This window comes from Bombus huntii, chromosome 16 (assembly GCF_024542735.1).
Source record: "Bombus huntii isolate Logan2020A chromosome 16, iyBomHunt1.1, whole genome shotgun sequence".
Classification (NCBI taxonomy): Eukaryota; Metazoa; Arthropoda; class Insecta; order Hymenoptera; family Apidae; genus Bombus; species Bombus huntii.
Genome location: NC_066253.1, coordinates 70,001 through 84,204, shown reverse-complemented (window position 1 = coordinate 84,204; position 14,204 = coordinate 70,001). Strand labels below are relative to the sequence as shown.

Genomic DNA, 14,204 nt, shown 5'->3' with positions numbered 1-14,204 from the left:
ATAGATCGGGCAAATAATTTTTTTCCTCTAAAGACGCAAAATTTGTCCACCATGGAATTTATCGCTTGCCTAACAAATCAAAGGCTTGAGGTTATACAGAGCAAGGATAAACGCTTTGGTGAAACAATTTGCGGTGTTCTTTGAGTAAAAACTTTCAGTTTCGTTGAAAGATATATATCATATTATCTATGCCTCGTGCATCTAATAATTTTCAATGCGCCAATCGATCCGTCTTGACATTCGCTATAAAAAATTGTTAACCTATTCATGTCGAAAGGCCATTAGTGTAACAGACACAAGATATAACATATAAATACATATTTTATCGTTTATCTTGCAAATCGTCGTATAAAATACAAGGACAAACAAAAGACACAACTTCCGTATTTGTTTTCCTTGTCTTTCATACTACAGGCTTTAGTACTTTTTTTTTTTTTTTAATAAAAGTGCAAATATCTGCTAGAACAATGGTTCTTCCATGTGAACATATTAACAACTTTTTATATACTAGAGAATGAAAAATTATACGATTCCATTTAAGAAAATTCCTGCCTAACGTTTCTCTTATATCTACAACAGATAGTTTATCGATAATTTGCAGCATTTATAGCTTAAAATCCATCAACCCACCCATCCATCCATCCATAGTTGATAAAAATGTTGGATCAGGGGTGTTGGAATACTGTCGCGAGCCAGTGTACAGTGTACAGAATACGGACGGAACGACTGACCGAGGTGCGCAGTTTCTTCGTGGTAATCTCGGTCTATAAGCAGAGAGTAGAGAGCAAACACGTAAGATACAATTACCAAGAAGGAATGGAACAAAATTATAGAGACGGGTGATTTTCGTGCGAGCTCGCGAGAATTGGCATGCTCCATTGTCGTGGACGGCCGGTGATTAATAGACACTGAGGCAAATAACGATCAGATATATCGTGGCAAACGGTGAAACAACGGTTGAGAATAACGGGCGACGTTCGCCGCCAAGCATCGATGGATATATTTACCCTATATTATATTACACATCATATGTATAACGAGCTGTGTGTACAGCGTACAAGTTATTCGTAATGCGAGCACTGGCGACAGAATGTTATTTGCAGAGGAGAGACGTTTGCGCGTAAAGAGAGAGAGAGAGAGAGAGAGAGAGAGAGAGAGAGCCTCGGAGAAAAGATCCAAAAATTAAGGAGCATCTTTCTGAACAGACAGACAAGTTGAATAGAGGGATAATTGAACGAACGTATCGCAAACTGTCGGCTCTATTTTCGGCACGAACGCGAAGCCCACGAGTTGTTCCCTCGATTCGGCCATCCATCAACTGATAATAAGTAGAAAATTAACTTTGAGAGCTCTTAGGCCCGTCTCTGTTCTCTTCACGCGGAAACGACAGGTTCGGCTACGCGTTGCACAGAGGAAAACACCGTGGTTTCTCTGCTTCCCTTGCTTGACCAGAGGCACGACTATCGATAAAATGTACAACCTATTCGTACAACCGCCACTATTAAAAAAGTGGTTGCAAGATTTCGGAATAGAATTATTACCATGGTCAGCATCGAGTTCTGCCCGATCGAGAATCTATGGGCAATTCTAGTAAAAAAGTTTACGATCAGGAGAAGCCACCGATAGAAAATATCGTTGAACTTGGAAAAAGGAGTAAAATCCGCGTGGGCGGATATTCATTCCGAACGAAACATCAAGTCATTTAGTGGATACGATATAGCGTACCTAGCGGATTAATAGAAGTGATCAAGAATAAAGGAAAACCTGCTGAATATCGAACGTGAATGTAACAAAGTTAACGTTAAGTTGTTTATATCTCTTTACAGGCAAAACACAATATTAAGAGAGAATTTAATCCTTTCCGATCTTCATTAAGAGAGAATTGAAAAGAAGACAGTTTCTGATCGTTGCGCGTTCAGTCTTGCTTTATATTACAATATGAAATTATATGAACAATTTCGCCAATTTTTGCTTTAATGTGCCAAAATTTAGCTATTAATGGAATTGAAAAATCTAAAAATAATATTCTGCTTACGATTATTCATGGCACTGTACACTGTATGCGCTTTAGTTGTAATCTTGTTCTACCGTTCCAAAAGATTTCGTCCATCCGTTAAAACGATAAAAGACAATTTAACGCATAGGTACGATATCGAACAAAACATGTAATCAGAGTATGCAGCAGAACAACAATAACAATATTTTAGCAATAGGTACGCCACATATATATAAATACGTATAAATGAGAGTGCATTGACAAATTTTGATTTGATTGTCACACGGTGAACTCGCGAATACGTAGCTATGTGACACGCCGTACGCTGAAAAGCTGAAGACGTTGCTCGGAGAGCAGATCACGCTATATCGTAGCAGCGACGTTCCAAAGAAAACACGATCGCAGCGAAGAAGGTCGCTGTTGGCATTGCGAATATGTATAGATAAACTGTTTCCGGTTCGCATTTTCAACTCTTGCTTCCTTTTGCCGTAAGTTAACGTTTCACATAGCTGAAACTTACTCGAGAAATGCTTTCAAATGACGAAAATCGCATTAAAGTCAGCGATCGTCGTGATTAGCTCGAACATAGAGACGCATATGCATATAGAATACGTATAGACCAGCAACTATATTTTATACCATGTATAGAAGGTAGATATTTATGATATATAATTTACGATATATGTACATGCAAACAAAGAAACAAATTCTCTCAAACAGAAGAAGAAATTTAGAGCCAAGATACTGCATATTATATTTTCTGCGATAAGTTGAAATATAAATGAATAGATTACGAATGATTTTATTACAGTTGACGCGTTACAGCTAAAGATGACACGAACTGGTATTTGTGAATCACGAGTGATTCGATCACATTCGTTAGCAATTCGCTTTCACGGTGATTTGTGATTCTTCGCGATCGCTTCCGATTAACGGCAAAAGCATAACTGTTCTTTGCCTACGCGTCGCGTTGCCTAACCTTATCTTATATTAACTTATATTAACCTAATCTTATATTGACGATGAACATCGTGAAATGAACATTGCGATTTTGAAACCGAGAAGAATTAATATTTCACTCTTTAAAATACCGATACGAGATAAAGTAAGGAAAATTGAATAATTTTCCATTTTTAATATTAAACAAAGTATCATTGTTTTTGCTTGGTCGCTGGTACAGGTATCGTCGATAATCATAAAGCCAAGCTGAGTCGCTTCAGATTTGTTCCGAACCTACCGTATTATCGTGTTACACGGCAGATACCTATAAACGAATTTCAAATGATCCTGTTGCAATCAATACGTTGCATTCTACCTGCGTCGCTTTATTCACCTGAACCATATTACGATATACCTTAACGATATTATCGATATATCGTCAAGTATCAATAAGATAACACATCCATAACCTACAGTCGCAATCGATAGCTGCTTCTCCGTTAAATTGCCGTTCATTAAATTTCCACAACGTTCGGATCGCAATGCCGTGGATCGCGCAACGATCGAGTACAATGTTGTTCGAGTACAAGTCGAAAGATTTTCTGTTACGGCGCCGGATACCCGGCACCCGGGTACCCAGCCCCGACCACCGCCACCGTTCCACGGCAGGAAATTCGTTTTCCAGCAACACGTATTTGCAAAGGGAAACGCTCGTTCGCTCGTTCGCTCGTTGACCAATAATGTGTAAATCAGGGAAGAAGCGCTCGGTATATTTGCAACGTTCCGCGTTAGATAACGTGTCTGTTATTATAAATTACGAGATGGAGCGTCGATGCGAGCAGTGAGCTTGCAAACCGCGAGTAGCCTAGTTGCATCTTCGCGGTCAACGATCTTCTGATTCTGGCGCAGTGCGGATGCTTAAAAATTTCTTCTGCCGATCGTTCGACGTGTAACCCACAAGCCGACAGACACCATGGATAACGTGGTAACTTGCAATCGAAACAAGTAACGCTTTATTCGTCCCTCTTTGTCTCTGCTATCGATTTTCTCTCTTCGATTTCTTCCTCGATTCTAGCCCCTATCTCGCAGAGATAAAGCGTATGATAAGCGTAGACTTGGACCCTAAACGAGCCTAGGTACGTCGTATACAAGTGTCGGTAACACACACATTTGTCGAGTATATACACACCAGAGGGATCATTTATTGGATACAAGGACACTTGCTGGTTACATTCAACGGAATACTCTAACAAGTTTTACTTTATTTCATATAATTCATTTTATTTGTATAATATCTTACATTTTGTATTGTTTATTCGTCTATTTAGTTGTTTATTTACCAAGTATAACGGTTTAACGTAGGGAACGGAGAAGAGGCAGTGGAAATAAAAGGCAGCGCAAGATGGATATGTACGATAGAAAAAGAAAAAGAACGAGAATAGACATCCACGAAGCAAATAGACAGAGGGACACGGTATAATAGCACGAAGAAAAGTTACAGTATAACATCGTCGTAAGAAACGGTCAGGAGATTGTCTTAATCATACGATTTATGCATTTATTGCTATTAGTAGCCATACTACGTGCAATGTTGCACGTGTTGCGTATGAAACGATAGATGACTTCTTAAACTTGTTGCTGGTACATCGAGAAAGAGCAATTGCACGATATCCGGACAGTGAACAATACCTTTAGCTACTTTACTAACGAAGATTGTATCAGCTGTAAACTACCGAAGGGCATTACCGCGATTGTGAGAATTAAAGGGCATCGGATGTTCGGTGTGTTTGGCGTCTTAAAAATTTCTATCGAACGCTCTTCGTGTTACACAGCCGTGAGACATACGATACGGAGACTATGTTATACTATCATATTCTAAAATTTATATATCTTATTCCTCATTAATCATTTCTAACCAATTAAAATTCATGTTTATGGAACAATTGATGGTGCAAACGGATTGCAGGTAATATGCAAATATGTATAAAACGTCCGAATGGTTTATTTCAGTATAGTACTCGTTACTTGATACATAATACTACGTAAATACGTATAGCATCTAATATGTAGAATGATTTTCCATCCAAGTTTCATTTTCTTGACTATCTCCATAAAAATGTAAATTTTTTCTCCATAAGAAGAGAATCCATAATTCTATATTTAAACTGTACGAATACTTTTGACCGTCACTGCATATCGGTTTTTCAAGTTCAAGTTGTTGCGTCGACGACGCGACGACATTCGAGTGTCGACTATCGGTTGGCGCATCATTGATAAACGCCTTATCGAATTATCGACATCGAGTGGCAAGGTAAATGTAATACACAGAGGCAACGCTTGCTGGATATTAGAAGGGAACTCGCGGCACGTAAGCGTTTCACATGGAAAACACGATTCAGGCTATTTTCGCGCGAGAAAACGACACGTGCCAGGGAATAAATCGTGCCCGTTCGTCCGTTTCGCGTCGAGCTCGAGCACGGGTCGCTTGGAAGGCGCGTAATTTCGTACGTAGCATAGCAAGTTCCTCCTCTTCTTCCGTTTCCGCGTTTCTTGTCAGCAAAGACGGAACTTTCGTCCGAATCTTCACGCTACTTTGTCATCTGTTCCGCACCATTTCCTTTATTTGTTCTCCCGCGCTGCACCGATGCAAAGTCTACCGGCGGCAACTTTCGGCGATTAACTTTTTTCGCCCGAATAAACAGTGAGAACGGTGCCCGCGCGATCTCCGCGTATCGATAGCTCACCGGGATATGTCGCGCTAAAATAAACTGCATTATTAGCCAGCTGCGCCAAACTCGTTGCCCGTTTCACCCAACTTGACGCTTCGTCGCATACCTACGTTGCGCTGTTCCAATTCTCTTCTCCTCCCTCTTCTCTTCCTCCTTGAAGTTAAAACTCATTGTCAGCATTAGGGGCGACTACTCGATACGCGCCACCGTGCTGCAGCACTCTAGGATATTTCGGAAATCGCTGATATTATAATTTTTCTTTTGCGCTGTTCTCTTCGTTCTCTCTCTCTCTCTCTCTCTCTCTCTCTCTCTCTCTTCGTGGCTCCTGCTCGTCAGACACGGACACAATATTTGAAGATCGCTTCTAGACTGAACACAATATATATTTAATGTATTGTGCGCAATGGTCCGATAAAAGACCAAAAGAGTTTTTCGTGTTTTTTTCAAATTCCGGCAGCTTATAAAATTAGAAGAAAGGAAGACCCAGTCGATTTTGGTTCGGGCCAAGATGTATATAAAATTTGAAGCTAATCGATGAAACAGATTTGAGGATATCATGGCTCTGTTGAAAGACATAGATCTGAGAGGAACGTGTTTTGCGTACCAATAATAATCATTGGTACAAAGAATACACCTTTGAAATTACATTTTTAAGGAAATGCTGAAAATGGATCGGTTGTTTCAGAGGTTCGCGCAAGAGTCGAGTAGGAATCGGCGTTTGTTAAGTCTGCGGTGGCACGTGGAATCGCCAGAGGGCACCCCGTTTATTCGTACTCGAATTAGCTGGTATCGTGAACGCGGTAATACGTAATAAATATTTATAGGGTTCGAGCGTATTCCGTATAGCCTCGATTCGTAAGCGCGGACTTGGCGGAAGCGGAAAGGGTAGTAGAAGCCGTTGAGCCTTATCCAGCCACTTTCTCGTGGACGATAATAGGCTCGTTTCGCTGGGTAAAATCTTAGGCTGCAATCAATTTACTTGAAACTGGTCTACGTGCGCGATTCACCGAGATAACCAACATTCTAAGCCGAGGCGGCTTTCTCGACAGCGTAGATAGAGGGGACACCTTGGAGGCTAAGTTTTCTGAAAATGACTGACGGCAGATTATCAGATCGTCGGGAGTTTCCCTCGTAAATTATTAAAACTGCTCAGCGTCCAAGTCCGCGTCCTACGTTCACCGTATGTACCGCACCTCTGTATACTGTATATTGGTACATCGAATTTTCGGTGTCGAGCGAGAAACACTTGTCGCGTTTCGACAAATATTGACACCTCCGATCTGCTACAATTGCTACTACTCCCTTTGTCGCAACGAGAAGCGCGTCCTTTCGTTTATTTATTTATCAGCAGCAGCGGCGGCACTAACATCAGCGAACGAAAGATGGAACCGAGTAAACTATTTTCATTTTTTCCTAAGAGATTGTTCTTCTGCCTTTAACCTCGCCACGGTCCTACGACTTTTCTATTTCAATGTTGCTCTCATTTTAGCAAACCAAGTTTTAAAATTATAAACAAAATTTTCCAATGCTTTGAGACGTTTAACAGACGATTGGAACGTGAAATCATAGATGAGAAGTTTTCGCTCAACTGTGTAGATATCTAATGTAGCGATGTAACCAATGTAGCAAATAATATCTATATAATTGGATAAGAAAGACTATTTGTAACCTATGAAAGGCTTACCTGTATAGCCTAAATGCTAACAACTGAGATTTTAACGTGTAGCATTAAATAAAATGTTTATCACGTTTGATTAAATTTTTGTAGCATTCAGTATCAGTTTAGTATCCGAAGATACGCAACGAGAAGACTTGAGACTCCGTGCAATTACTTTGTCTTTTATCTCATACAAAGGTGAAAATGCGGTGCAAACGGCAAAAATATCTTTTATATGCACGATGATAACACCGTAACGAGAAAATGGTAAGATTTTAATCTAACCGATACATACAAACGGCTACATATTGAGATTAATAACTAGGCTGCGGATTCTTGTGCATTATGAGAAATTTAATACGTGTTTGTAATTACAAACACGCATAAAATGCGTATAATATGCCTATAATATGCGTATAATATGAAGAAACGTAAGAAATAATGAAAGTGAAGCAATTGCTAGAATATTTAGTGCGTGAATTAAATCCTTATGTAGATCCAATCTACAGTCTAGTTGTACCATACCATAGTTATACCATAGTATAACACCATATGTTATACCATAGTATTAAACCATAGAGATTCTTTTATTTTATTATTTTATTTTAAAATTATCGAAGCCCAGCGTTGCCAATCATCTATATCAACTGGGTGTAGCTACTTTTTGCCTAACCCAATACGATTTCTTTTCCCGTAGACAATCGACTAGATAGTGATTCGTTCGTGCAACATAATTAAGGTTGACCGTGCGTCACCGAGCCGGACTCCCCGGTTTTACCCCCGCGAACCTGCTCTACACGAACTTGCACGAGATTCAGGCAAAGTTTACCGAAACCGAAATCCATAGTTTACTAACGACATATTCCTGTTTATTGACACGTGCCAGCCAAGCTTACAATTAGCTAAAGGGCGGAATGAGTTTAGGGTGTGCGCGATAAAGCCATTGGCAGGGCTTCGCGGCCAACTCTCGTGTATGGCTAAAAACACTCGACCTCGGGATGCGGTCAGAACGGAAAGGTTCTCGTGGGCGAGTTCAGGGCCAACAGAATTTCGCAGCAACCGCTAATTGATAATACGCTTTAACCGTTCTTCTGTAAGTAACGAGTCAACCACATCGAAAGCGAGCCAGGGCGTGAAATAGAAAAATATATATATATATATAAATCGTCAATCGTCAAATTCGTCAATAAGCAACGATGAAACTCCAACGAAGACACAGCCAACAAGTCAATACCATAGAAGGATATGTGAAATGGATGTAGGGACGATAAATCATTTAGTGGAAGATCGTACAGGTAGTATATATCAGCGCTCGTGTGGATACTAATAAGTATCCGGGTCACTTTGCTGGATTTGTAACAACAGCTCGTATGCAAGTTTGACCAAAATACCTGTAGAAATTAACGATGAATTAATAATTAGAAGCAACGCTTACTATCTTTTTATGGAATATAAATCGATAGTTATGCGTTAAAGTCCACCGAGTTCCAATGAACTCGACCTTGAGACATGTCGTAAAAAGGTGTTCGTCGGGAAGGTCCCGAGTAACATGCATATTTGTCCGGTGGTTCAAAAGTTAGGTTTCGTTAGATCTTTTGGGGGGAGAGAGAGTCTGACAGGCTCGGCGTCCCTCGGTAACTCATGCAATCTCGCCTAACCATATCTTACCACTATCAGGATCGCAATCCTATGCAAATGCATATGCAATTTTATTTCTAACCACTTATATTCGAGTAAATGCGATCTAACAAGTGCCAAGTTAACAATGATTGTACGGCCCTTGAGCTAAATCAAACGAAAAAAAGAAAAAAGAAAACACACGGTCGTTTATATAAGAAAGGCCTCAACTTTCATTTGTATTATACCTAGGGTAGGGGTGGGAAAGCTGTAGACGCGGCCCCGCATCTAACTGGATGGCTACCTCAATGTACATACGTATATCCAAAACATATTTGCTTTATCTTATGTACTATTTATTTCAAGTTTTATAGTTAAAGTAAAAGCAAAAGTATTCACCTTTAAAAGCTCGACTAGCCTATATTTAGGCTTTAGACTGTATTCGGACCATCTTCTTTAACACTAAATTTTTAAATGCGATCATGTGCTTAAACGCAATGTTTCAAGTGAAAAATGCTTTTCTCGAAAACGCTAAAATTCAGCTGACAATATGTATTTATGCGGTGAGACATCGACCTGTTCGTACGACGTTTTCTCCTTGTTTTAATGCGTAATTCCCCAAAGTATTGGCGCGAAGCAAATAATTTAAGCATCCCATAATGAAGATACGCGAATAAGAGAAACAGAGGAAAAACGATCGACCGAGAAACGAACGTATTCGCTGGCCAAGTAACGTGTCCGACCGCTACCGATCAGTTTCGGTCAACGACTACTGCGGCTCGATCGTGTTCAATCCTGCAGCTCGCGAAATAGGTGAAATTCGATTCGATCGCAAAGGGTAGCGTACGGTTCTGCCAAGGCCGAAGAAAAGGTTGGCTGATCGAGGTCCGTCTCGCAAAGGCAAGAAACTCTGGCCAGCTATATGGGAGGGAATCAAAGGGAAGAAAGTTGCGCGCGATATATAGGTCGGGTCAAAGGTTTTTCGCCGGCGGTAGTGCCAATCAAACGAAACCCTTAGCCTTTCGATCGGTCTCGTTCCTCTCGACTCCCGCCTTATAATTACCGTCGCGGTAATAGCTAGCAGTCAGTCGGGGGGACGTGTGAATGCTATTTTACGCTTGACTTATAATTTCCGATTACCGACGCGCTACTTCTATTCACAAGGCGGAGGGCGAAGGGTACCTCGTGCCAGCGAAAGACGCGGCAACTGCGACCCAAGTTTCCAACGTTGTTCTAATTACCACTGAAAGCGATGAACGCTTGGTACGAACGTGCTTCGAGGATGACCAGCTTTCGGCAGGAAGTCGATTAAAAGAAACGCCAGGGTCGCACGTCACGTCGTTCCTCTTTTCTCCTCGATTCGTGAAATATTCGTTTCACTGCCGATTCGGAAAAGAAAAATACAAGACACGTTTTACGATCTTCGATAGGTACATTGATTTTCTGTAACGAGCAAACACCCCCAGGCGAAGATTTTCCTACGAGGATGTATCGAATAATCGATGTTGCTGTATGCATTGGTGACGTCAGAAGCGTGGAATGCGCTCGCATTGCGCTCGTACTCCGCCAAATCACTCCGTAATTAAAATACATTTCGCTGATTCGAGCGCGCACACCGCATTCCCGGAATACCGTGTCCGTGTCAGAGGACAGCTATTTATTCGGAGAAAAATTGCGGTGCCTCGAGAGTTTCCGAGCTACATACATCTCGAATCGACGCGACGATTGCCTACATTTCCCTCCTACTCACTCTCTCTCTCTCTCTCTCTCTCTCTCTCTCTCTCTCTCCCTCCCTCCCTCCCTCCCTCCCACCCACCCCGTCCTTCTTCCTCCTTCTCACTCCCTATCACACCCACCCCCCCCCCCTCTCTCTCTACGCCTCTCTTCATCTATCGTTTCTATCTTCGTCCCTTCCCCTTCACCGTCCTATTCCACCCTTCTCCCTCTTCGTCCCTAATAAATTAGTAAAGTTGCGAGCATCGGGGGAACAGATGCTCGACGAGCCGAGGGCCTTTACACGCGTGCTTGTATCTTCCTCCACGAATCGAATTGGCTGGAGATAAACACAGCGTCCGACGTAATCCGTTGACACGAAGAAAATGACGTGTTCGAAGAGAGAGGAATCACGTCGCCGTGTAACATCGTGGATCAATATCTTGGTCGCCTGTTGCGAGATTACACCTTCTGCCTTCGGTATTTATTCGGCCGCTAAGAGAACCAAATAAGAATGTCTCTTTTCGCGGCTTAGTTATTCGCCGAGACTAAGGACAGGCAGATAAGTACGCGAGCTTTTTACTGATAACTTTGCGTCGTAGCCAGGCCAGCACCGCTGCTAACATCGCGCCGTGTGCTCTTGAAGATGGGCCGTCTCGATCATTTCTTCGTCCAACGCGATTAAAAGCCGAGTAGAATTTTCCCCCGTAAAGATAAGAACGGGCGATGCAAACCGAATATCAATGTTCCAGCAGCACACGGATACCAAAGACTCGTTGTTCCTATCCGACTCGCGGCTTTCAGTTTAATGAAAACACATTTCAATCGCACCGGGGATCCAACGACGAGATATACTGCCGCGCGTTTCGATCGCGCGATGTATATAATTTACGATCAAAGAAAATAGAAGACCGGCCGTCCGATATCTTTATTCGTAAACGGGTGAACGAAACGTTTCTTCCTCGACGCTGAATCGATAAATAGAAATAGCAAAGTCCTCGCGATCGAACGCGGGCTTATCCCGTAGCTTTTCTATCTTACGTCGAGTATCGTTCGGGATCAACGGCGCCAGCGTGACTAGTTATTCGTCGTCGTTGTATTCCGCGAACATGAAACGGAGAATGATGAAAAAGAGCCAAACTTGTGTCCCCTTCAGGCACCTAAAATTCCAACGAGGCATCATTCTGTAGGTGTTCCCAAGGTATAAAAGTGCAATCATTCATGGAAAATGTGATGGGTAAGTTGTAAAAATTCTAGACCAAGTTGACGATGCGATGCAATGCGATGGAATATTACATCCCATCTGGTTTTAGCAGTCAGTTATAATTGGTCGTAGTATAATTAGAAACATATTTCATGGAATATTTGCATCGTAATGCATTGCATTAACTTGTCGTTTAATTGATAAATATTAATTAACAATTCAAAGTTTAATTAACAATAAATATAAATACCGATGTTCCTTTACGAAGTAGAGTTTCAATTTTTGCATTTCATTCAAAGTCGGAAAGTTGTCGAGCTCCGTCAACTTTATCCACATTCTTTTTACACCTTTCTCATCAGATTTGCCATAAATGGCTGTACTTTTACATCTTTGAATTCATCGAACGATGTCTTATTAGTATTTTAGGTGCTTCAAGTTGAGTGCCACGAATTTCGTACTTTCTCACTAACCTCTCGACCCGAGTCAGCTGCGATGAATCGCTTAGAACGTCGTGATCGCTGGGAAAAAGGGTGCGAAAGATTTCTCACCATAAGATCCTGCGAGTCAAATGTTTGTAAAATGGTACTCTCGAAGCGGCGCCGAGCGAAGCGAATCTTATTCCCTAGCTCGAACGCTCTTCGCCAAATTGCCGTCTTTCGTTTACTTAAACGGTTATTCCATTTAAATTGACCGTAGACCATCGAATCTACCGAAGGATTTGTATCTACGACGTGAAACATCCTCTCGAACGAGTTCGTTCAGTGGCTCACGAAAGTACAGTACAAAGTATACATTTTGCAGAGATCGTAAAACTATTTAAGCAGGCTTAAATCATCTACTGCGTTGAGTATGAGTCTCGGTACTCAGTCGGACCATATTTACTATTTGAGATGACCATTTACACTGTATATTCGTTTTTTGCTAAATACAGGTTTGCGCTAAACATGTTGCAGTTTCTATATATGCACGTATGTATATTTTCAGGTTGAACTGATATTTTGTCAATATAACTGTGGCAGTTGCGTCCCATTATAACGCTAATGAAATATCCAAGTGTTTTACATAATACTCTTACCTTCTTAAATATAAATACTCTTGCAAGCCACTGTACGAGCGATTCCACATACGTTATAGGTTCTTTGTCAACGATATATCGTATATGTGTATATGGTTCTTTATTATTTACATTCTCGTTTATTTGCGCATCGTTCATCAGACACTCGCTCGCAGACACTTGTATACTAGTATGTATGCATGTGTACGTATTTGTGTGTGTATATTCATTTATTTATTCGTTTATTTATTCATTTATTTATTTTTATTCGTATTTATACATATATGTACTTGTTTATATCCCTTCCGTATGTATGCATGTATCATATGTATGTATCTATGTATGTACGTACGTATATATGTATATATACATCTGTACATATACGTGTGTGTATGTGTGTGTGTGTGTGTGTGTGTGTGTGTGTGTGTGTGTGTGTGTGTGTGTGTGTGTGTGTGTGTGTGTGTGTGTGTGTGTCTAGTACTCTGTAACGCGATAAAACGTCATTAAAAAAGTCAGTACATCGTTTTTAACGCTTAAAAAACCTTAACTCGCGCTACTTTAATTTATGTTTCATTTTGACAGTGCATAGTAGGATTGTAAATCGTGATTATTTCTCCTTATAGCTCTCGTCTAACTTACGTGCACGCGTGCCAATACACGCGAATGCACGCACACGCGACGCCTCATCTCATACGAGGGAAGACTCGTTCTCAATCTTTTTCTCCAACGCTCCTTTCTTTTTCTCTTCTTTACGTTTTTCGTTTTATTTTCTATCTTTTCCTTTTTTCCTTGCCTTTCTTATTCGCACTCCTGTCCTCGCGTAAACCTTATCTTGATCAATCGGTGTATCAATCGTTAGGATTTAATTTAAACACGCTACGCGGCAAGAGATGACAAGCGATGAAAACGTACATACATCGATTCGATGGTTTTCTCTCGCTTTGCCGTACACACACACGCACACACGCGCGGGCGCGGCCGCGCGCACGCACTCTCTCTGTCTCTGTCTCTCTCTCACTCGCTCACTCACTCACTCACTCACTCTCCTTTTTTCTCTATCCCTCGCTAGCCTTTTCCCGTAATTCGGCTATGCAGATATACAGAGGTAATCATAATGCGAGGTTACTTATATTCTCCGTCTCGATGTCCTCTTTCTCCTCACCCCTTCGATACCGCGTGCCCCGCCTGCCTCGCTTATCTTCCCGTTTCACGATCGATCTTCTTCGATCCCTTGTCTCGAAACGAAGAATGCCGAATGAAAAGAAGGAAAAAGAAAAAAAAAAAGAAAAGGCAGG

The 14,204-nt window shown here is 41.3% G+C and overlaps 1 protein-coding gene across 1 annotated transcript in view; it reads left to right on the top strand.

Moving 5' to 3' along the window:
* Positions 1-8,595: 8,595 nt before the first annotated feature.
* Positions 8,596-14,204, top strand: part of LOC126874296 (centrosomal protein of 131 kDa) — a 23,461-nt gene continuing 17,852 nt past the window's right edge. Inside the window, exon 1 of the mRNA XM_050636156.1 lies at positions 8,596-8,610. The gene's annotated coding sequence lies outside the window, so the exon portion shown is untranslated. The remainder of the gene's footprint in view (positions 8,611-14,204) is intronic.